The sequence below is a fragment of the Ornithorhynchus anatinus genome, chromosome Y1 (assembly GCF_004115215.2).
Source record: "Ornithorhynchus anatinus isolate Pmale09 chromosome Y1, mOrnAna1.pri.v4, whole genome shotgun sequence".
In the NCBI taxonomy this organism is placed as follows: domain Eukaryota; kingdom Metazoa; phylum Chordata; class Mammalia; order Monotremata; family Ornithorhynchidae; genus Ornithorhynchus; species Ornithorhynchus anatinus.
The window spans coordinates 989,832-1,013,166 of NC_053175.1; the positions used below are offsets into that span (position 1 = coordinate 989,832).

Consider the following 23,335-nt stretch of genomic DNA (forward strand, 5'->3'; position numbering starts at 1 on the left):
CTATTTTTCCTCCTCTTACTATTTAAATATATTTTTTGACTCAGTCATTGTATTGTAAACTCCTTGAGGGCAAGGAATGCGTGCCTTACTTCTAGTCTGCAATACCAAGCGTTCAGGACTGTGCTTTGCACAAGCAGGTGTCCAATAAATACCATCGATGAATATGCTTAGTCCATTTCTTTCTCTATTTTTGCATACTCTTGCCATCCCAGATGTATCTTTGCTTTTCCTCCAGGAAGCAAACATATCGGGTCTACCTACTTCCCCCCAGCTGATTGCAAATGCCTTTAAGCCAGGCACCACGATGATACCACTCTGCCAGGGATTTCTCTTGAACGGAGAAGGTTCTCGGTGGCGTCGTGTACATCACAGACGTTTAGAATAGTCTGCCACTCATATTTATTGAGCACTGACCGTGTGTACAAACTGTACTAAGCACCTGGGCGGGTACGACACGGCCATCTGTGGTACCTGCCCAAGGCGAGCTGAGAGTCTCGAGGACTGTAGCGAGTGCACACTGTGCACACAGTGGGAGCTCGGTGTCGTTCCGTAGGCGGGCATGCAAGGAAGCACCGTGCACCCAATAGATGCTCGACGTTATTCTGGGCACTCTGGGAACAGCGCCGTGCCATCGATCCATTTTATTGAGCGCCCCACTATGTGCGGGGCACCGTACAGAGGGCTGGAGAGAGCCCATTTTAAAATACTCGATAGATATGTTGTCCACCCACTGTGAATGTACCCAGGAGGTGTCCAGTTCGGGGGTGTGGGCCCTGAGGAGGAAGTTGGTTATCACTAGTGTGTGAGGAGGGAGGTGAGCAGGTTAGACCCCGAGAGTTTGAATTCGGGGTGTCTGCATCTGCTGTTGTTGTTGGCGTCCTCACGGGAATAATAATAATAATAATGATGGCATTTGTTTAGCGCTTACTATGTGCCAAGCACTATTCTAAGCGCTGGAGAGGATACGAGGTGATCATTTTGCCCCTCGTGGGGCTCACGGTCTTCATGCCCACTTTCCAGATGACGGCACTGCGCCCTCCCTCCTTCACTTCTTTCCCGCCGACCGAGGGCGCTGCGGCCACATGCCTCAACCCTGACGCCCCGATCGTTCCCACCGTTGCAACGGTCGGTGTCCAACTGTTGGCCCTTATGACGGCCCGCCCCTCGCCCCCTTAGCTCGGCCCAAGGACGGTGAGCCCTCAGGGAGCCTCGGGTTGGGGGCCTGGTTTGACCTCGACCCCATTGCCAGTCCTGCCTGGGCCTTGCCAACCCACCGACGAGGGACAGGGTGGCAGGGAAGGGGAACCCCCTCCCCCTAATACAAGAAGACCCCCCTAGTCAGGGCAGGAAAACCAGTGACGCCCTGGGGCTTCCCGCTTCTCCCAGTTTTTCCCCAGGGAAAGTGGGAAGCGGCCTAGAGCAGGGGGCCGCCTTCTCCTGGAAGATCCACCTGTGCAGGTCAGTAATGCTTATTAATAATCAATAGGTCTTCCTCCTCATCATTCATTCATTCAATAGTATTTATTGAGTGCAGAACAATGGACCGAGCGCTCGGAATGGACAATTCGGCAACAGAGAGAGCCCATCCCTACCCGATAATGGGCTTACAGAGAAGCAGCGTGGCTCAGCGGAAAGAGCCCGGGCTTGGGAGTCGTAGGTCATGGGTTCGAATCCCCACTCCGCCATCTGTCAGCTGGGTGACGTTGGGCAAGTCACTTCACTTATCTGGGCCGCAGTGCCCTCATTTGGAAAATGGGGATGAAGACTGGGAGCCCCACGTGGGATAACCTGATCACCTTATATCCTCCCCGGCGCTTAGAACACTGCTTGGCACTTAGTACGCGCTTAACAAATGCCATCATCATCATGAGGTAACTGAGGCCCAGAGAAGTGAAGCGACTTGCCCAAAGTCCTCCTCCAGCTGACCAGCGGCAGAGCCGGGATTCGAACGGATGACCTCCGACTCCCCGGCCCGGTGGCGGCCCGGTGGCGGCCCGGCCGGCCTCCCAGAAATGTGCGGAAACCGGGCGGTCCGCTAGCGGCCTCCGCCTTCCGCCGCCTCGGCGAGCTCTTTTCGGCGCGCCCGAGCGCGGAGGGTGGGGGCGCATGCGCCGAAGCCCTACGGCTCTGCGGGCGTCTGGGACCGCTTCCCCCGGCTTGGTTTTCCCGCCCCTTCCAACCACCACCATCCGGGTCCTCCTCGCCGGTCGGCCGGCCGGTCGGTCAGGGGAGCGAGTGAGCGAGCGCCGGCGGCCCGTGTCCGTGGCGGGGCTACTAATAAAGTTGATTGAGAAGCCTAGCGGCGCTGTCCGCCGCCTCCTCCTCGCTCCCCTTCCCCCGTCCTCCCCACGTCGCCGCGGGACTCCGCCGAGGCCTGGTGAGTGCAGGGCCCCCGGCTCTAACGCGCGGGGCCGGGGGGACCGAAGGAGGGAGCCGGCGGGCGGAGGGGACGGCGGTAGGGCCGAGGAGCCCCCGAGGCGGCCGCCCCCGCCGGGTCGTGGGTCCGGGAAGCGCCGCCGAGCCGGGGCCTCGGCCGGGGCCGGGAGCCGGCCACCACCTCCGAGGGCCCCCGAGCGGGCCGCCAGAAGGAACCCGAAGCCCCCCCTCCGGGAGCGCCGGGCCTCCGGGAGGCCGCTCGCTAACGGCGCGTGGGCAGGCCGGGCTGAGCCCCGGTAGCCGTCGGCTCCACGTCGGCCGGGGGGGAACGGAGGGTAGAGCACGGCAGGATGCCCCGGAGAGGTGCGCGACCTGAATCGACCTCGGTTCCCGAAAAGAGCCCCGGCCGAGGGGCTCCGTTGGGGGGCGGGGGCTTGGGCCGCGCGTTCACGGTGCGAGGCCGGCGTCGAGGGCCCGGTGACTCTTGGAAGTAGAGCCACGGGTCGAGGCCGGGGATGGGCTTCCCCAACCCGGCGCGACCTCGCCGGAGGGCGCGAGAGGCCGCCACGGACGCCGCCCGGGTGGCGCGAGGGCCGCCTCGCCTCGTCCAACCGGTAGATCCGGACGGTTCCCCCGGAGCGTTTGGGGAAAATCCCAGGTTGACGGGAGGTGCTCCCTTCTAGACCAGGCGGAAGGATGGGGCGGGTGGGGTTTTTTTTCCTTTGGTTTTGGGCATTTTCATATTTTGTTTCACTCCCCTCCTCCCTCCCGTTGGTGTTGCTTTCTGAAGGAGGCCGTCCCCGTCGTGTGCGACCGGTTTGAAATTCATTCATTCATTCAGTAGTATTTATTGAGTGCTTACTATGCAGACCACGGTACTAAGCGCTTGGAATGTACAAATCGGCAACAGATACAGTCCCTACCTATTGACGGGCTTACAGTCTAATCGGAGGAGACAGACAAAAACAGTAGCAATAAATAGAATCAAGGGGATGTGTATTTCATTAAAACAATAGCAATATATAGAATCAAGGAGATCGACATCTCATTAACAAAATGAATAGGGAAATAAAAATATATACAAATGAGCGGACGAGCACAGTGCTGAGGGGAGGGGAAGGGAGACGGGGAGGAGCAGAGGGAAAGGGGGGAAAAGAGGGTTTAGCTGAGGGGAGGTGAAGGGGGTACAGGGGGAGCAGAGGGAAAATGGGAAGCTCCGTCCAGGAAGGCCTCATAGAGGAGGTGAGCTCTAAGTAGGGCTTTGAAGAGGGGAAGAGAATTAGTTTGGTGGAAGTGAGGAGCGAGGGCATTCCAGGACAGCAGGAGGACATGGCCTAGGGGTCGACAGTGGGATAGGCGAGAATGGAGGACAATGAGGAGGTGGGCAGCAGAGGAGCGGAGCATGTAGGTTGGGGAATAGAAAGAAAGGAGGAGATGTAGGATGCGGCAAGATAACGGAGAACCTTGAAGCCTAGAATGAGAAGTTTTTGTTTAATGCAGAGGTTGATAGGCAACCACTGGAGACTTTTAAGAAGGGGAGTGACATTCCCAGTGTGCTTCTGCAGGGAGATGAACCGGGCAGCAGAATGAAGAATAGACTGGAGCGGGGAGAGACAGAAGGAAGGGAGATCAGAGTGAAGGCTGACAACAATAATCCAGCCGGGATATTATGAGAGCCTGTTGCAGTAAGGTAGCCATTTGGGTGGAGAGGAAAGGGTGGATCTTGGCGATATTATAAAGGTGAGACCGGCAGGTTTTGGTGACAGATTGGATATGTGGGGTGAACAAGAGAGCCGAGTCAAAGATGACACCGAGGTTGCGGGCTTGAGAGACAGGAAGGATGATCGTACCATCCACAGTGATAGGGAAGTCAGGAAGAGGACAGGGCTTGGGAGGGAAGGTAAGGAGCTCAGTTTTGGACATGTTGAGTTTTAGGTAGCGGGCAGACATCCAGGAAGAGACGTCTGGAGGCAGGAGGAGATACGAGTCTGAAGGGATGGGGAGAGAACGGGGTGGAGATGTAGATTTGTGTGTCATCTACATAGAGATGATAGTTGAAGCTGGGAGAGCAAATGACCTTTGAGGGACCCCAACAGTTAGAGGATGGGAGGGGGAGGAGGAGCCTAGAAGGAGACTGAGAATGAACGGCCACAGAGATAAGAGGAGAACCAGGAGAGGATGGAGTCCGTGAAGCCAAGGTGAGATAAGGTGTGGAGAAGGGGATGGTCTGCAGTGTCAAAGGTAGCTGAAAGGTCAAGGAGGATTAGGATAGAGTAGGAGCCATTGGATTTGGCAAGAAGGAGGCCATGGGTGACCTTAGAGAGAGCAGTCTCATTAGAGTGGAAGGGACGGAAGCCAGATAGGAGGGGGTCCAGGAGAGAATGGGAGTTAAAGAATTCTAGGCAGCGAGTATAGATGACTCGTTCTAGGAGCTTGGAAAGGAAGGGTACTAGGGAGATAGGGCGATAACTGGAAGGGGAAGTGGGATCAAGAGAGGGTTTTTTTAGGATGGGGGAGACGTGGGCATGTTTGAAGGCAGAGGAGAAGAAACCACTGGAGAGTGAGTGGTTCAAAATAGAGGTTAAAGAGGGGAGGAGGGAAGGCGTGATGGTTTTTATAAGATGAGCGGGAATGGGGTCCGACGCAAAGGTGGAGAGGGTGGCACTTGTGAGGAGGGAGGAGATCTCCTCTGAGGATACTGCAGGGAAAGATGGGAAAGTATTCAATAGTATTTATTGAGCGCTTACTAAGTGCAGAGCACTGTACTAAGCACTTGGGATGAACAAGTCAGCAACAGATAGAGACAGTCCCTGCCGTTTGACGGGCTTACAGTCTAATCGGGGGAGACGGACAGACAAGAACAATGGCAATAAATAGAGTCAAGGGGAAGAACATCTCGTAAAAACAATGGCAACTAAATAGAATCAAGGCGATGTACATTTCATTAACAAAATAAATAGGGTAACGAAAATATATACAGTTGAGTGGACGAGTACAGTGCTGTGGGGATGGGAAGGGAGAGGTGGAGGAGCAGAGGGAAAAGGGGAAAAAGAGGGTTTAGCTGCGGAGAGGTAAAGGGGGGATGGCAGAGGGAGTAGAGGGAGAAGAGGAGCTCAGTCTGGGAAGGCCTCTTGGAGGAGGTGAGTTTTAAGTAGGGTTTTGAAGAGGGAAAGAGAATCAGTTTGGCAGAGGTGAGGAGGGAGGGCGTTCCAGGACCGCGGGAGGACGTGACCCAGGGGTCGATGGCAGGATAGGCGAGACCGAGGGACGGTGAGGAGGTGGGCGGCAGAGTAGCGGAGCGTGCAGGGTAGGTGGTAGAAAGAGAGAAGGGAGGAGAGGTAGGAAGGGGCAAGGTGATGGAGAGCCTTGAAGCCTAGAGTGAGGAGTTTTTGTTTGGAGTGGAGGTTGATAGGCAACCACTGGAGTTGTTTAAGAAGGGGAGTGACATGCCCAGATCGTTTCTGCAGGAAGATGAGCCGGGCAGCGGAGTGAAGAATAGACTGGAGCGGGGCGAGAGAGGAGGAAGGGAGGTCAGAGAGAAGGCTGACACAGTAGTCTAGCCGGGATATAACGAGAGCCTGTAACGGTAAGGTAGCCGTTTGGGTGGAGAGGAAAGGGCGTATCTTGGCGATATTGTAGAGGTGAAACCGGCAGGTCTTGGTAACGGATAGAATGTGTAGGGTGAACGAGAGAGACGAGTCAAGGATGACACTGAGATTCCGGGCCTGAGAGACGGGGAGGATGGTCGTGCCATCCACGGTGATAGAGAAGTCTGGGAGAGGACCGGGTTTGGGAGGGAAGATGAGGAGCTCAGTCTTGCTCATGTTGAGCTTTAGGTGGTGGGCCGACATCCAGGTGGAGACGTCCTGGAGGCAGGAGGAGATGCGAGCCTGAAGGGAGGGGGAGAGGACGGGGCGGAGATGTAGATCTGCGTGTCATCTGCATAGAGATGGTAGTCAAAGCCGTGAGAGCGAATGAGTTCACTGAAGGAGTGAGTGTAAATGGAGAACAGAAGAGGGCCAAGAACTGACCCTTGAGGAACTCCAACAGTTAAAGGATGGGAGGGGGAGGAGGCTCCAGCGAAGGAGACCGAAAATGACCGGCCAGAGAGGTAAGAGGAGAATCAGGAGAGGACGGAGTCCGTGAAGCCAAGGTGAGATAAGGTATGGAGGAGGAGGGGATGGTCGACAGTGTCAAAGGCAGCAGAGAGGTCAAGGAGGATTAGAATGGAGTAGGAGCCATTGGATTTGGCAAGAAGGAGGTCATGGGTGACCGTAGAGAGAGCAGTCTCAGTAGAGTGGAAGGGACAGAAGCCAGATTGGAGGGGGTCTAGCAGAGAATGGGAGTTAAGGAATTCTAAGCATCGATTGTAGACAACTCGTTCTAGGATTTTGGAAAAGAAGGGTAGTAGGGAGATAGGGCGATAACTGGAGGGGGAAGTGGGGTCAAGAGCGGGTTTTTTTAGGATGGGGGAGACGTGGGCATTTTTGAAGGCAGAGGGGAAGGAGCCTCTGTAGGGGAGAGGGTTTGGTGGGGGGGAGGCAGAAGGGGGAGGGGTGACTTTGGGGTGCTCAGACCTGATTGTGTTAATTTTCGTGATGAAGTAGGTGGCCAGATCGTTGAGGGTGAAGGATGGGGGAGGGGGAGGAACAGGGGGCCTGAGGAGAGAATTAAAGGTCCGGAACAATTGGCGGGGGTGACAGGCATGGGTGTCAATGAGGGAAGAAAAGAAGTTTTGCCTGGCTGAGAAGAGGGCAGAGTTAAGGCAGGAAAGCATAAATTTACAATAGATAAGGTCAGCTTCATGCTTGGACCTTCGCCAGCAGTGCTCAGCAGCTGGAGCATTGGAGCGTAGGAGGCGGAGAGAGGCAGTGACCCAGTGCTGCGGGTTAGTGGAGCAAGAGCAGTGGAGGCAAAGTGGGGGCGAGAGAGTTGAGATGAGTAGAGAGAGTGGAGTTGAGAGCGGTAACTTGATCATCGAGAGTGGGAAGGGAGGTCGGGGGGCAAGGTGGGGAGAGATGCTTTTGGAGAGTTGGATGGGATCAAGAGAGCGGAGGTCTCTGTGGGGCGGTAGCAAAGATTTGCAGGGAGAGGGAGTGTGAGAGATGAGGCAGTTTAGAAGGTTATAGTCAGAGAGAGGGATTTTCAGGGATGAGGTAGTGCAGTGGTAGGAGATGACGAGATCGAGGGTGTGACTGAGTCGGTGAGTGCGCAAGGTATGGTGGAGCAGGAGGTCGGCAAAGCCGAGGAGGGGTAGCAGGTGGGTGGCAGAGGAGTCACTGGGTACATCCATGTGGATGTTGAAGTCTCCGAGGGTCAGAGTGGGCAGACAGAAGTAGAAGGAAGGTGAGAAAGGGGTCAAGATGGTTGAAGAAGTCAGTGGTGGGACCAGGAGGGTGGTAGATGACGGCTACAAGTATCTGGAGGGGGTGGTAGAGGTGAATGATATGGGAGATCAGACCCTGCCAAAGGAGCAGTCAGGCAGATATGACTGCGCTTGCTGTCCGACTCACGCTTCCAAGGAGAAAGGACGGTTGCTATTATCCTCACGATTTACCCAAAGCAGGCTCTTTCAGAGAGTGAGAATCAGGGTCCTCCCCAATGGATCGGTGGAATTGTTAAAAAGGAGAGCCGGGTGGTGGGCCTCATTTTCTCAGCCCCAAATGCCCAGTTGGCCTTATGATGACATTTTCTACCCCCCCCCCCGCCCAACTTTCTTCTGAAAGTTTGTCCAGGCTCAGAGTACTCAACCTTTTTTGTTTAGTCCCCAGCAGATCCCACTCGAGTTGGTCCTAGCGAGCAGACCTGGTTCTTAAACCATCATTCGGTCGCAGGGTTGGAGAGGGAGAGTATGTATTTTGAACATATTCCTGGAGTTAAACCCATGTTCTGATTCCCCTCTTGATGGTTTTCGATGCCACACCGAGGGAGGACGCCTTGCGATAGGCCTGCCTGGAGTGGAGGATGCCCAGATTACCCCGGGCCGGATCCATATCTCGATTGTAGAGACATTGTTTTCTGATTGCCTGTAGATTTGAAAAAGGCATTCATTTCTGGCCAGTGGTTCTGGCCAAGGGCTGTGGTGTTGGAGGTGGGGGAGGAGGGTGCGGGCCAGGCGGTTTGTTTACCTTATCTTTCCTTTGGAAAAGTTTTGAAGTCTTGTGTTCTGTCTTGTCATTTGCTGGCCGGGGGTGGGGGGTGGGGGCGGGAGCGTATCTGGGGCTGGGGGAGAGGCTTTGCAAATGGGCCTGTTTTGCGAAACTAGCAGTAAGGAGGGGTATAGATGAGCATATTGTCCACTGAAAATTTGAGAAAGGTTTCCATTATTTCAGAACAGAATGTGACATGTCAGTCCGCCCCTCAAAACACTCTAGCGGTCACCCATCCACCTCCACATCAAACAAAAACTCCTAGCCACTGGCTACTCCACCACCTTACCCCCTCCTACCTCACTTGGCCAGTCACCTTCTACAGCCTGGCTCCTCACGGTTCATTCCTCTAATGCTAACCTTCTGTCTGGGCCTCGATCCAGTCATTCATTCATTCAGTAGTGTTTATTGAGCATTTACTATGTGCAGAGCACTGTACTAAGCACTTGGATTGTACAGTTCGGCAACACATAGAGGCAATCCCTGCTTATTTACGGGTTTACAATCTAATCAGGGAGATAGACAAAAACAAGACAACTTAATCACGATAAATTGAATCAAGGAGATGTACACCTCATTAACAGAATAAATAAGGTAATAAAAATATATTGAGCACAGTGCTGACGAATTAGCACAGTGCTTAGGGGAAGGGAGAGGGGGAGAGAGCAGAGGGCGAAGGGGGAGCAGAGAGGGAGCAGAGGGAAAAGGGGAAGCTCAGTCTGGGAAGGCCTCTTGGAGGAGGTGAGCTCTCAGTAGGGCTTTGAAGAGGGGAAGAGAGTTAGTTTGGTGGAAGTGAGGAGGGAGGGCATTCCAAGACAGCGGTACGACGTGGGCCAGAGGTTGGCGGTGGGATAGGCGTGAATGGGGGACGGTGAGGAGGTGAGTGGCAGAGGAGCAGAGCATGCGGGTTGGGCGGTAGAAAGAGAGAAGGGAGGTGAGGTAGGAGGAGGAGGCAAGGTGATGGAGAGTCTTGAAGCCCAGAGTGAGAAATTTGTGTTTCATGCGGAGGTTGATAGGCAACCACTGGAGGAGTGACATGCCCAGAATGCTTCTGCAGGAAGATGATCTGGGTAGCGGAATGAAGAATAAACTGGAGAGGGGAGAGACAGGAGGAAGGGAGATAAGAGAGAAGGCTGACACAGTAATCCAGCTGGGATATTATGAGAGCTTGTACCAATAAAAAATCTGTTGGATGGAAAGGAAAGGGCGAATCTTGGTGATATTGTAAAGGTGAGACCAGCAGGCATTGGTGACGGATTGGATGTGTGGGGCGAATGAGAGAGCCGAGTCAAGGATGACACCAAGTTTGCGGGCTTGAGAGATGGAAAGGGTGGTCATACCATCCGCAGTGACAGGGAAGTCAGAAAGAGGACAGGACTTGGGAGGGAAGATAAGGAGCTCAGTTTTGGACATGTTGAGTTTTAGGTAGCTGGCAGACATCCAGGTGGAGACGTCCTGGAGGCAGGAGGAGATAAGAGCCTGAAGGGAAGGGGAGAGATCGGGAGGAAATGTAGATTTGTCTGTCATCTTTATAGAGATGGTCGTTGGAAGCTGTGGGAACTAATGAGTTCACCAAGGGAAGGAGTATAGATGGAAATCGTCTGGCCTCCCACCCCAGCCCACCCTCTGCCCCTGGGCTGGGTTTGCTTGACTCTCAGCCCCTCAGCACTTAGGTACATACCTCTAATTTATTTATTTGTATTGATGTCTGTCTCCCCCCCAGGTCGCCCCTCCACACCCCGCTCCAACTGGGCAGGGAATGTGTCTGTTTATTATTGTATTGTACTCTCCCAAGTGCTTAGTACAGGGCTCTGCACTCAGTAAGCATTCAATAAATATGATGGAATGAATGAAATGGAAGATCCCATTTTTATCTTTTATAACCTGCCAAATTTGGTAGGGTCATAGTCACATTAGATGAGTAAAATTGCCCTCCTACCCAATATAATGCTTCATTCTTAGTAGGTTTTCTGGCACTTCTAATAGGTTTCATGTCGTATGTATTGCCAAATGTACAAATTCATCCAAAAACCCCCCAAAGCAGGTGGAAATAACCGAAAGTGCAAAGTGTAGAGTACATGGGATTTTTCAAAAAGCGTTTTGAATTTCTGGGACGCAGTCTTTTTTTTCCTTTTGCCTCCAGAGAACATGAAGAAAATACATTTTTTTCCTAAGGGGAAACAGGTAGAACTTGTAAAAATCAAGGAAGACCGAAAGAAAATAACCATAGTGTACCTTCCCAAATAATCAGTGAGTTGCTTAGGCAGATTTTGTTCAACTCTATCTTAAACCCACCTATACCACCTGGCAACCAACCCCCATGTAGTCCTCACCAGATTACGATTCCCTTTTACTCTTTCAGTTCTTCCACCCCCTCTGCTTCCAGCCCAAACACCTGTACTCAACTTGATCCTTCTCCTTGTCAAACACCTACACTTCTCTTCCAAATCCTCTACCCAGTACCTCCTTTCTGGTTCATTAGGAGCCAGTTATTATGCCGTCCTCTTCTGCAAGTTAGAGAGTCGGTGTGCCGGAAGTTTCTAGGTTCTAACAGCTTTTCCACCGTACCTTGATAAACAGGTGGATCTGTAGCACCGTCTTGCAGCAGTCCTCTGAAGAAAAACTACAGAGGACATATAGAGACACTATTGAGCCCTGCTAGACTGAAAGCCCCCTGAGAGCAGAGACTGTGCCTGACCAGCTCTGTTGTAGTGGACTCTCCCAAGCTCTTAGTACAGTGCTCTGCCCACAGTAAGTTCTCAATAAATACCATACGTTGGTTGATTGTATTTTTTTTTGTATTTTTTGTATTTTTTTCTCTTTTGTATTTTTCTAACCAAAGTGAGAGAGCTATGGACTCTTGGTCAATTGATCAATCAGTGGTATTTATTGTGTGCTTATTTGGAGCAGCGAGTGCACTGGAATCGAAACAGCAGTCAGACCAGTTCAGTGCACTACATTCAGGAGTTGGGTGGCTTTCCTCCAGCAAAGGCTTGCGGGAAGATTAGGCTGCAAAGAGGCGGGCTGGAGAACAGAGCGGCTTAGTGTGGAACAGATACATTAGGTAAGCAAAACCCTATCTACAGGCACGTGATGCAGTAGGGAGTGTCTGTGGTACAGCAGTCATTCCAGCCACATTTGCCCACATGGATAAGGCCTTTCCACCAGCAGTGTCGTCTTCCAAAATGAGCCTGCTGTGAACAGGGCATACATCTAGACAGATGAGCCAAACTGAAGTGGTCACAGAGAGTCAGCCCTCCTCTGGTGTAATATGCACCCACCTCTAAATGGAGTAGTCTTTAATTGAGATTACAGAGGAAGAGAGAGCACGCAAAAGTCTTTAAAAATGGAAAGATTTTAGCTGGCATGAGTGCTTCCAGTCTCCTGCAATATCTCACTGCCTGGAGTCTGCATAGTTGTGCTGGGTGACATGGAAATGGATGGCTAGGAACGTTTTTTTTCCCTCAGGCAAAGGTAGCTGTTAATTTGGGCAGGAGACAGGAGTAGAATTCTGCTCCTAATGGAGCTTGAGTCAGCTTGCTGTTCATTGTTGTGTTACCTTTTTCTGGGAGTGTGATTTTGAGTTGCATTCCGAAGAATTGGCAGGTAAATTCAGAGGCAAGTAAATCCCGCTTTCCCCTACAGTTCGGTTTTTAATCCTTGGCTGACCTTGAAGGGGCATTATGACTACGGCCATAATTACACCTGGGGAAACCTATCTGTTTCCTGTTGTCTTTAGGAACTCAAGCCAGATGATTTGCAGTGAAGACTGCCCGATTCGATACATTAGATAGAGTTGCGAGCTGCCTTCTGCCTTTTTTTTTTTTACGGGAGTTGAGATTCAATCTGTAACTTTTAATATAATTGACTCTGTGGTCTCTTCATGGGTTGAAGAAAGAGCTATACGTTGGCTTGACGGACTTTGCTTCATTAATACTTTGATTAATGAAGCCCATTCCATCAATTTTGGACTGATTGAAGGAAAAATTTAAATCATCTACAGAACAAAATATATATACCTAAAGATCACACTCCCTATTTTACCTTTGCTAACACTGGCAGAGAGTGACCGTTTAGTCATACATTCATTCAGTAGTATTCACTGAGTGCTTACTATGTGAAGAGCACTGTACTAAGCGCCTGGAATGTACAATATGGCAAAAGATAGAGACAACTCATGCTCGTAATGGGCTCGCAGTCTAAATGGGGGAAAGAGACAGCAAAGCAAAACAAAACAAACAGAACAAGACAACATCACCAGGATAAATAGAATCATGGAGATATATACCTCATTAACAAAATAAATAGGGTAATAAATAATGTATACAAATAAGCACAGTACTGAGGGGAGGGGAAGGGGGAAGAGCAGAGCATGGAGCAGAGGGAAGGTGAGGGCTCAGTCTGGTAATCCCTTATGGCAGTAGACGAATCAGGTTGCCAGAGTTGATAACCCAGGTACCCTTTGGAGGGTTTCATATTTGATTTTTGCACCGATCAAGAAGTGCCAGTCATCACTATTACCTTATATCCCAGTCATGCATGTTGTCGGCCCCCATCCTCCACCTTCTTAAAAGCCCCTATGTCTTCTCTTCCTCCCTCTGTGCTTCCTATCTTGGAGTTCTTTGAACTTTTCCTCCCACCTTTACTTTGGCAAATACCCTTTGGTCCGAAGGCTTCCAAACCCTTGAGAAACTGCTCAGCTGAAGTCAACAGAAAGCACATTGGTATGTTATCTCTCTCCCTCTCTGCGGTCTTGCATTTCCCCTTGCCTTCATGCCACCTCTACTTGGATGTCCTGCCATGGTCACCACTAACTTAACTTGTCTAAAACAGAACTCCTTATTTTCTCACCTGAATCCTGTCCTTTCCCTGACTTTCCCAACATTGTGGGTGGTAGCACCAGCCTTCCTTCTCACAAGCACGTAACCTTGGTGTTATCCTGATTCCTCTTTGTCATTCAACCCACATATTGGATCCATCACTAAATACTGTCAGTTCAACCTTCATAATGTTTCTAAAATCCCCTCTCCTCTCTCCAGCCAATGGTACCATGTTAATCCAAGCACTTATAATGCCATGTTTACTCTGTCAGCCTCCTTGCTGACCACACTGCCTCCTGTCTCTCCCCACTCCACTCCATACTTCACTCTGCTGCTCAGGTCATTTTCTTAGAAAAACATTCAGGCTATGTTTCCCTCTCCTAAGGAACCTTCAGTCATTGCCCATCGTCCTCCGCATTAAACAGAAGCTCCCTACCATCAGGTTTAAAGCACTCAGTCACCTTGGCCCCTTCTACTTCACCTCTCCTCCTACTCTCCTACTACAGCTCAGCTCACATGCTTTGCTTCTCTAATGCTAGCCTTCTCACCGTACCTCAATCTCGTCTATTTTGCCACTGTCCTCTCGCCCACATCCTGCCTCTGGCCTCCAACACCCTCCCTCTTCATAACCAACAGACAATTACTTTCCTCCCATTCAAAGCCTTATTGAAGGCACGTCTCCTCCAAGAGACCTTCCCTGACTAAGCTTTTCTTCCTGACTTTCGTTTTCTTCCATCTCTCTGCATTGACTTGCTCCCTTTATTCATCCCCCCTTTCAGCCCTATGGTACTTATGAATGTATTTGAAATGTATTCATTTATATGAATATCTGTCTCCCTCTCTAGACTCTAAGCTTGTGGGCTGTCTTTATATTGTACTCTCCCAAGTGCTCACTGCAGTGCTGTGCACACAGTAAGCTCTAAATAAATACGATTGACTGAGTAAGGGAGATTCTGTTGTGTAAAAGGGGAAAAGAAAGGTTTCCCTACAAACTTATTATTCATTCATTCAATCGCATTTATGTACTACATTTATGCACTGTACTAAGCACCTGGAAAGTAAAATTCAGCAACAGAGACAATTCCTGCCCAGCAACAGACTCACAGTCTAGAGGGTACACCTTCTAGGCAGACACCAAAACAAGTAAACAGGCATTAGTAGCATCAATATCAATAAATGGAATTACAGATATATATACATCCTTAAATAAATAGAATTATAAATGGGAAAATATATATAAAGGTGCTTTGGAGCGGGGAGGGGATAGAGAAGAGGGAGCAAGTCAGGGCAATGGGGAGGGGAGGAGGAGCAGAGAAGAAGAGGGGCTTAGCCTGGGAAGGCCTCTTGGAATAGGTGACCTTTCAGTAGAGCCTTGAAGGGAGAAGTGTCCTAGTTTGGCGGTTTTGAGGAGGGAGGACATTCCAGGCCAGAGGTAGGAAGTGGACCAGTGGTTGAAGGCGGGACAGGCAAGAAAGAGTCACAGTGAGAAGGTTAGCACCCAGAGGAGCGCAGTGTATGGGCTGGGCTGTAGAAGGAGAGAAGGGTGGTGAGGTAGGAGATGTCAAGGTGATGGAGAGTTTTGAAGACAGTAGTGAGTATTTGGTATTTACTGATTGCTTACTGAGTGAAGAGCACTGTTCTAAGCACTTGGGAGGCTACAATGCAGTAGAATTGGTAGATATTCTATCAGGCCACCAGGTGTTTGTCTTCTAAAGGAGGAGGCAGCCATTAAAATAAATTACAGATAGGAGAAATGGCAGTAGTGTTATGGGGCTGGAGATGAGGTGAGTATCAAAGTGCTTAAGTGCCCAGATGCATATGTGCCCAATGTGGAAGGGAAAGGAGGGCGAATGGTATGGGGAAAGGAGGGATTACTCAGGAAAGTCCTCTTGGCAGAGATCTGATTTTAGTAGGCCTTTGCAGTGAGAGAGAGTAATGGTGTGTCAGTTGTGATGGTGGGGGGGACGTCCAGGCCAGAGGGAAGGACATGGACAAGGGATTGGCAGAGAGCTAGATGAGATCGAGGCACAGTGAGTAGATTGGTGTTAGAGGAACAGAGGGTGTGGGCTGAGTTATAGTAGGAAATTAGTGAGGTCAGATAGGTAGGGGGAGAGCAGATTGAGTGTCTTAAAGCTGATGAAAGGGAATTTCTGTTTGACGCGGAGATAGACGGGTAACCAGCTGCCTCTGGAAGTTTTTGAGGAGTGAGGAGAAGTGGTCCAAATATTTCTTTCAAAGATTTTCAGGCAACAGATTGAAGTGTATACTGGAGTGGGGAGAGACAGGAGGCAGAGAGGTCAGCAAGGAGGCTGATGCAGTTGACAGGATGGGATATAGTAAGTGCTTGGATCAATGTGGTAGGGGTCTGGTTGGAGAAATGGAGTAGTTTCTAGAGATGATGTAAAGGTGGAACCCACGGTAGTTGGTGACAGGTTGAATGAGAGATATGTCAAAGTCATTAGTCAAAAGGAGTGAAGAACTGTGGGAGCCATAAGTGAGCCAGAAACACACTGCTTGTAAAAGTCACATTCTGCAACCTTAGGCTAGATTATAGCCAGTTGGTCCCTCTTCCCACTCCTTGGTTCCCTGGTTCAGCTGAAATAGTCATAATCAATCGTATTTACTGAGCACTTACTATGCGCAGAGCACTGTACTAAGCGCTTAGGAGACTACAGTACAACAGAGTTGGTAGTCACATTCCCTGCCCACAATGAGCTTACAGTCTAGAGGGACAGGGTAATTCAAACCCACTACTTTCAAGTTTACCAGTTATTACTCATTCCAGGGTTGGGCCATGTTGGCTTGTATATTACTAGCTGAATCACCCATAGTAAGCCATGACTCCCTCCACAGGTACCCAAAATCCTTCGACCCCAATCCTCGTCCCTTATCTTGCTTCTGCAGTCAACCAGAAGTATTTATTGAGTCCTCACTCTTTGAAGAACACTGTACTGAAAGTTTCGAAGAGTACAGCATACCAAATGGACACATTCCCTGCCTACGACAAACTTACGCTGCAGTTCCACCATTTCCTTGAGGTGGCAAATCAGGCCAAAATTCTCCAGTAGGATTCTATCTACCTCCTTTCCACCCTCCAGGGACGTTGAATCTGGGAGCAATGGGAAAAGTTAGGGTTTAGTGCGAAAATTAGAGCTGTTTCCAGGTCGAGCGGCCCAAAGCAATCTGGCCAGGACCAATCTGGGTTGGGATAACACTCAGAGTACCTTGTTGGAAGATGTCCCCGGTGCCATGGAGTCAGAAGTGAGTTGGGCCAATGAGAAAGTAGGTTGAAGCTGTCTTCTTTGGGATGCTGAAGGACCAGAACTGCCTGTGAGGGAAGCCCCTGGGAAGTGAGGATTGTTGCACTTCCTGTTTGTTCCCAACTACTTCTGGGTCAGCCATGCTGTTGTTGCTGTGCTGCAGCCAGTTCTCAACCCAGCTGTGGGGAGGTGTGCCAGATAGTGGTAGTCTTAGTAGCATATATTAACAACTTACTGCATTCAGTACACAGAGAAAGAGTGCACAGGTGGTATTTATTCACTCATTCATTAGTATTTATTGAGCGCTTACTATGTGCAGAGCACTGTACTAAGCGCTTGGGATGAACAAATCGGCAACAGAGACAGTCCCTGCCGTTTGACGGGCTTACAGTCTAATCGGGGGAGACGGACAGACAAGAACAATGGCAATAAATAGAGTCAAGGGGAAGAACATCTCGTAAAAACAATGGCAACTAAATAGAATCAAGGCGATGTACATTTCATTAACAAAATAAATAGGGTAATGGAAATATATACAGTTGAGTGGACGAGTACAGTGCTGAGGGGATGGGGAGGGGGAGGAGCAGAGGGAAAGGGGAAAAAGAGGGTTTAGCTGCGGAGAGGTGAAGGGGGGGTGGTAGAGGGAGTAGAGGGAGAAGAGGAGCTCAGTCTGGGAAGGCCTCTTGGAGGAGGTGAGTTTTAAGTAGGGTTTTGAAGAGGGAAAGAGAATCAGTTTGGCGGAGGCGAGGAGGGAGGGCGTTCCAGGACCGCGGGAGGACGTGGCCCAGGGGTCGACGGCGGGGTAGGCGAGACCGAGGGACGGTGAGGAGGTGGGAGGCAGAGTAGCGGAGCGTGCGGGGTAGGTGGTAGAAAGAGAGAAGGGAGGAGAGGTAGGAAGGGGCAAGGTGATGGAGAGCCTTGAAGCCTAGAGTGAGGAGTTTTTGTTTGGAGCGGAGGTCGATAGGCCAACCACTGGAGTTGTTTAAGAAGGGGAGTGACATGCCCAGATCGTTTCTGCAGGAAGATGAGCCAGGCAGCGGAGTGAAGAATAGACTGGAGCAGGGCGAGAGAGGAGGAAGGGAGGTCAGAGAGAAGGCTGACACAGTAGTCTAGCCGAGATATAACGAGAGCCCGTAGCAGTAAGGTAGCCGTTCGGGTGGAGAGGAAAGGGCAGATCTTGGCGATATTGTAAAGGTGAAACCGGCAGGTCTTGGTAACCGATAGGATGTGTGGGGTGAACGAGAGAGACGAGTCAAGGATGACACCGAGATCGCGGGCCTGAGAGATGGGAAGGATGGTCGTGCCATCCACGGTGATAGAGAAGTCTGGGAGAGGACTGGTTTTGGGAGGGAAGATGAGGAGCTCAGTCTTGCACATGTTGAGTTTTAGGTGGCGGGCCGACATCCAGGTGGAGACGTCCCGGAGGCAGGAGGAGATGCGAGCCCGAAGGAAGGGGGAGAGGACAGGGGCGGAGATGTAGATCTGCATGTCATCTGCATAGAGATGATAGTTAAAGCCGTGAGAGCGAATGAGTTCACCGAGGGAGTGAGTGTAAATGGAGAACAGAAGAGGGCCAAGAACTGACCCTTGAGGCACTCCAACAGTTAAAGGATGGGAGGGGGAGGAGGCGCCAGCGAAGGAGACCGAGAATGACCAGCCAGAGAGGTAAGAGGAGAACCAGGAGAGGACGGAGTCCGTGAAGCCAAGGTGAGATAAGGTATGGAGGAGGAGGGGATAGTCAGACAGGGACAGGCTCCTGCATGGGGCTCATAATCTATGAATGGACAAACCCTGCATTTCATGTATGTTTAAGGCTCTTAGATAATCCTCATGGAAATTATTTCTATTTACTCATTCAGTAGTATTTATTGAGTGCTTACTATGTGCAGAGCACTGTACAAGCTCTTGGAATGTACAGTTTGGCAACAGAGACAGTTCCTGCCCAATAACGAGCTCACAATCTAAACGAGGGAGACAGTGAAGCAGAACAGAACAAAACAAGTAGTAGAGGTGTTGTATCAATAGAGTTCTGAAGCTTGGCACTGGCTTACCTTGGGTTAAATGCTTCAATTTGCTCTTTTGAGAGATTGGGGTTTGTTGTTTTTTTTGTTTACTAAGAACTCTTGGGGACAGTGAAGAATAGCCTTGATTTTGGATTGCCTATATTTGATAAAACTAGGGAGGGGTTTGGAAGTTGGCAAGGCTGGAGTAGGAAATACATTTTTATGGGGCTTACCTGCCCACCTTGGTATTCTCTTTGGCATCTCTGGAAGTTCAGACTGAAAGTTTCCTGTGTCAGAAGGTAGACAGAAAGAAATGCACAGACATGGATCTGTTCCTGCTAAACCCCCCTACTGGAGCTATTGGAGCTCTTTTGGGAAGGATGAGGTAGCTAATGGGGGATAAGGGGTGATGCCTGAGCTGTGAAGTAAAAAGGGGTAGGTAATGACAGTAATTGGAAAGTGAACATAACACTACTACTACTCTTTACTACTACTACTACTACTACTACTACCAATGCCCTTTACTACTACTAAAGTCTTGAGACTTTAGTAAACTGGTGGAATTGGGGGAATTGCAATTTAAAGGTGACTATGATCAATATGAACATCATATTTTCTCTTCTAAATACTAGTCATCTTTTTCTTTAAACCAGTTTTCAAATTTTGGTAACAAAATAATTTGGACACCGGATTTAATGGGGAGCAGAGGAAGGTGTGTTTCAATAGACCCTAGATGCTGTGCTAGAAAAGATTTCCTTAGCTGTTGATTTCCTTGATCACTTTTGGGAGCTGGGTCCCCATGTGGGAGAAATTAGGAGCCCTGCCAGTGTTCTGTGGAGTTGGGGGAGAGCACAATTATGGGGAAGATGGGTCAAGGGACTTATTTCTGTTCCCCATAAATTGTGCCGCGTTTGAGCAGTGAGACCACGGAACACCAAAGAGAGCCCAGATTTCAAAGACAAGACTTGGGCTCTAGGGAACTGGTAGGTGGCTGGATTGTTGTTTTTGCTTCTTCCCACTTAACTTCCTTTGACGTGTCAGGGCTGGGGAAGTAGTGCTTACCCTGAGGCAACAGCTGGGAAAGAGCAGTAGAAAGAAAATCCTCGAAAGCTGGTGGAGTACTAAGTCCTATTGAAATTAAACATGGGAAGTGACCACACTAGACTCACCTGCAGGCCAAACTCCCCTCGAATCTAGAAATATTTTCCAAGTTTTTGAACCTGTTGGCAAGAAACAATTCTTATGGTTTAATCATAGCGAGTTAATGCTTAAATAATGTGTTATGTAAGGTATGTCCTTTGACAGGTTGAGAGAAGTGATGAAGTGGCAGCCGGGAAGAATAAGGTGGGGAGAGGAGAAGTTTATCAGCTTAATGCTTCCTGGAGGAGATGAGATTTCCAGGGGCGAGTGAGAGATGGGGGGGCGGTCAATTAGAGGAAGCAGGGAATATGTTGTTTGTTGCATTCTCCCAAGCTTTTAGTACTGTGCTCTTTCCACACTCCTTCTGGTTTAACTTGAGAAGGAGGGTGGACTGTCAGATATGAGGTGTAGGGGTTTTCCAGACAGGGGTAAGAGCATGAGAAAGAGGTCAGTAGTGAGAGAGATGAGAAGAAGGCAAAATGAATAAGTTGCCTTGAGAGGCAGAAGGAGATGAGGGTTTGCTGCCTAAAAGAGATTGGGACTGGGGGGTAGATTTGGAAGTCATCACATAATAATAATAATTACTATTATGGTACTTGTTAAGTGCTTACTGAGTGCTGAGCACTGTTCTATGTCCTGGGGTAGATACAGGGTAATTAGATTGACCCACTTGGGGCTCACAATTTTTTAATCCTATTTTTATGATGAGGTAACTGAGGCACAGAGGAGTTAAGTGACTTGCCCAAGGTCACATAGCAGACAAGTGGGGGGAGCCAGGTTTAGAGCCCACGTCCTCTGACTCCCAAGCCCATGTTTTTTCCACATAGAGTTGGAAGTAGTAACTATGAGAGTGGATGAACTCCCCATGGGAGAGATAAGGCATAGCTAGCCTCATGGTTCCTGGGAAGTGTAATCCCAACCGTCTCAGATTATTGCCCACATGTGAAACCACTGTGCACAGTTGGCTGCTTGGCAGTGAGGTCTGTGTTACTTCTGTTTAGTAAAGATGGGAAAATTTCAATCTCACTGGACTAGTTTTCAGGAAAAGTGGAAAGTCCAAGTCAGTGGTACTCCTTTGGCCCTTGCTGCCTTCTCTCTGGCCTCAAAAGAATGCCTGATCAAGTTCAACTTTACGCTGTCCAAATCACAAGCCAGGCCCAGCTCATAATAATAATGATGATGTTATTCATTAAGTGATTAATCTGTGTCATGCACTGTACATAGTGCTGGGGTGGATAAAGTTCATACAGGATTCTGTTAGCCTCAGTGAAAAATAGAAAGAAATAGGGACAAAAGGACTGTTTGGGGGTAGGGAGTAGAAGACATTGGTTGGTGAGTTGCTGCTATTTTTGGAGAAAGCTGCTAGCTAGGGAACGTGGCAGAGTGTATGCAGCGGAATCATTAAAAGGGAATCTGAAGTTGTGAGCTTTGGCAGGGAACATTTCTTTTCTACTGCTTTGAAGCTACCATCCTAAATAGATCAGGTTCAGGGGCCACTCTCTACATTGTGTATGTGGCTGGGCAGCTGCAGGCACCGAAGACCCAGCTAAAATTACAGCTGTGGGATTGTAGCCCACTCTTTGCAGAGCATCTTGTTCCCGATTCCAGTCCCTCCATGGACTTACTGTCCCCAAACTCCTGCACCTACCTGATACTGGGGGCAGCCGCCCACCAGAAGACTGTCCCCCGTTTCTGCCCGGAGGCCATATTAAATGACTTGACTGGTGAAATACAGCCAGCAAATTGGGTTTTGCTCACCTCTGACCTAGGTGCACTTCCAAATCTGGGGCTAAGGTAGTGTGCAGCAGTAGGAAGCAATTATTAAATGCTTGGGGCAGGCATCCACAATCCCTTCTATGATCATTAATGGCAGGAGAGTCTGGTTTAAATAATTAATCTCTAAATATGAATTTCTGCCAACGTCAAAGGCAAGATAGACTCATAGCTTGGTGGCAGGGGAATAGGAAATGGAGAAAAGTGAGGCCGACGCATGTGCTGTTTCTTAATGCTGTACTCATTGGTCTTGTTGGGGTTTTGTTTGCAAACTGTCAAAGGACAGGACATTTCTGTGAATCGGAGTCTTTAAAGCTTGCGTTTAAGAAATAAATGTTCCGATGCTAACTAAGTGTTGTGGAAATTCAGTAGAGCTGGAACAGTAATCCTGGAGGTTGAATTCTCCTAATTTAAAATTGAGGGAGGCAGTGCAGGTTTCCTTTTCCAGTTCTTGCTGTGCCTCAACTTTGACCTCTGAGTTTGGCCTCTGGCATTTTTCAACCAAACTCCAATAGTGCTCAAAGAGGGAAATTCCTGCTGCCCTCGCCAGCTGCTCGGCTGAGCTGATTCCTCTGTCACAATTCCTTACCATCTGCCCCTATGGATAGGTCAAATTTTCAAATTTGATTTTAGTTGGGTTTGTTTTTTCATTTGGATTGAAGTCAAGTTTTATAAATTTAAAAATCAGCATTAATTAGCAACCCCTCAAAAGTGAAATGGAAAGCAAATGGGTATCTAAGCCTGCTGGACTCCTCCCAATTCGGTTTCCGGGACAGCTGCACTGCAGTGACTCCCTTGGAGGAAGAGCTGTAGTTTTGATCACTGTCGATTCAGCTTGACCTATCTGTCATCGAAACCAGTCCGGAGTATTTTGTAAATATATAATGGAATGGGCCCCCACCACTCACTTCTGCTTTCAAGCAAGCGAAGAGGAAAGGGGTGGTGCAGAGCATAAACTCATGTAAATTCGTTGTGGGCAGAGAATGTGTCTGTTTATTGTTGTGTAGTGTATTCTGCCAAGCACTTAGTACAGTGCTTTGCACACGGTAAGAGCTCGATAAATACAAATGAATGACATTAAAGTTTCCCAAAATAGCAAGATAACCAGTTGAGAACGGAAACCCCAAAGGGTGACTTAGTGCGGCTTAGGGAGAAAAGAGTTTCTGACCATTGTCTGCATTCTCCCCTCCCACTTCTGTGGTGCCAGTGGCCCTCTTGAGTCCAATAGAGACTCGCCCCTCTCTTTCCTCTTCTGGCAGCTGTTTCAGGAGGCTCAGTAGCACTTGCTGAGGGAGGAAGGTAAAATGATGTGTGCTGATGTAGCCAGTGTATGCGTCACCAGGCTCTCTGCTCCATACCCAGCGCCTCACCACCGTGGAGAAGGGCACTTAGGGAAAAGGGTGAACATGTTAAATGCGGTGGGCCTACGGTCCCCAAGCCCAATAGTTTCACAGAGAAATAGCTGATCCTGGAAGCTCAGAGCACACCGCTAATAAATAATGTATTCTTCCCTCCCACATAAGCACAGGTTCATCCAGATGCAGAGGAATGGATTTAATGGAGACTTGCAAAAATATTTTATATATAATTTAATGGGGAAGAATTGCACGTGTTTTAAATAGCTGGCACACAGTTAAGGCCAACAGTATACCATAGCTAAATTGCCCATCTACAGCCCTGAAAGGGATAAAACCAAAAGGACAAAAACCCAGGACTGCTACTAATGCATTCCTCCTGGTCCAAATTGGAGCAGTCCGAAATAATAATAATGACAATAATAATGATGGTATTTGTTGTGTGTGCTAAGCATTTTA

The 23,335-nt window shown here is 49.4% G+C and overlaps 1 protein-coding gene across 3 annotated transcripts in view; it reads left to right on the plus strand.

Moving 5' to 3' along the window:
* Positions 1 to 1,197: 1,197 nt before the first annotated feature.
* Positions 1,198 to 23,335, plus strand: part of LOC114808649 (mothers against decapentaplegic homolog 5-like) — a 64,377-nt gene continuing 42,239 nt past the window's right edge. Inside the window, exon 1 of one of the 3 annotated variants that reach the window (XM_029056429.2) lies at positions 1,198 to 1,458. The gene's annotated coding sequence lies outside the window, so the exon portion shown is untranslated. Of the gene's footprint in view, positions 1,459 to 2,089; positions 2,378 to 23,335 lie in introns of those variants that run through there. The other 2 variants (XM_029056430.2, XM_029056428.2) reach the window with 2 other exon arrangements.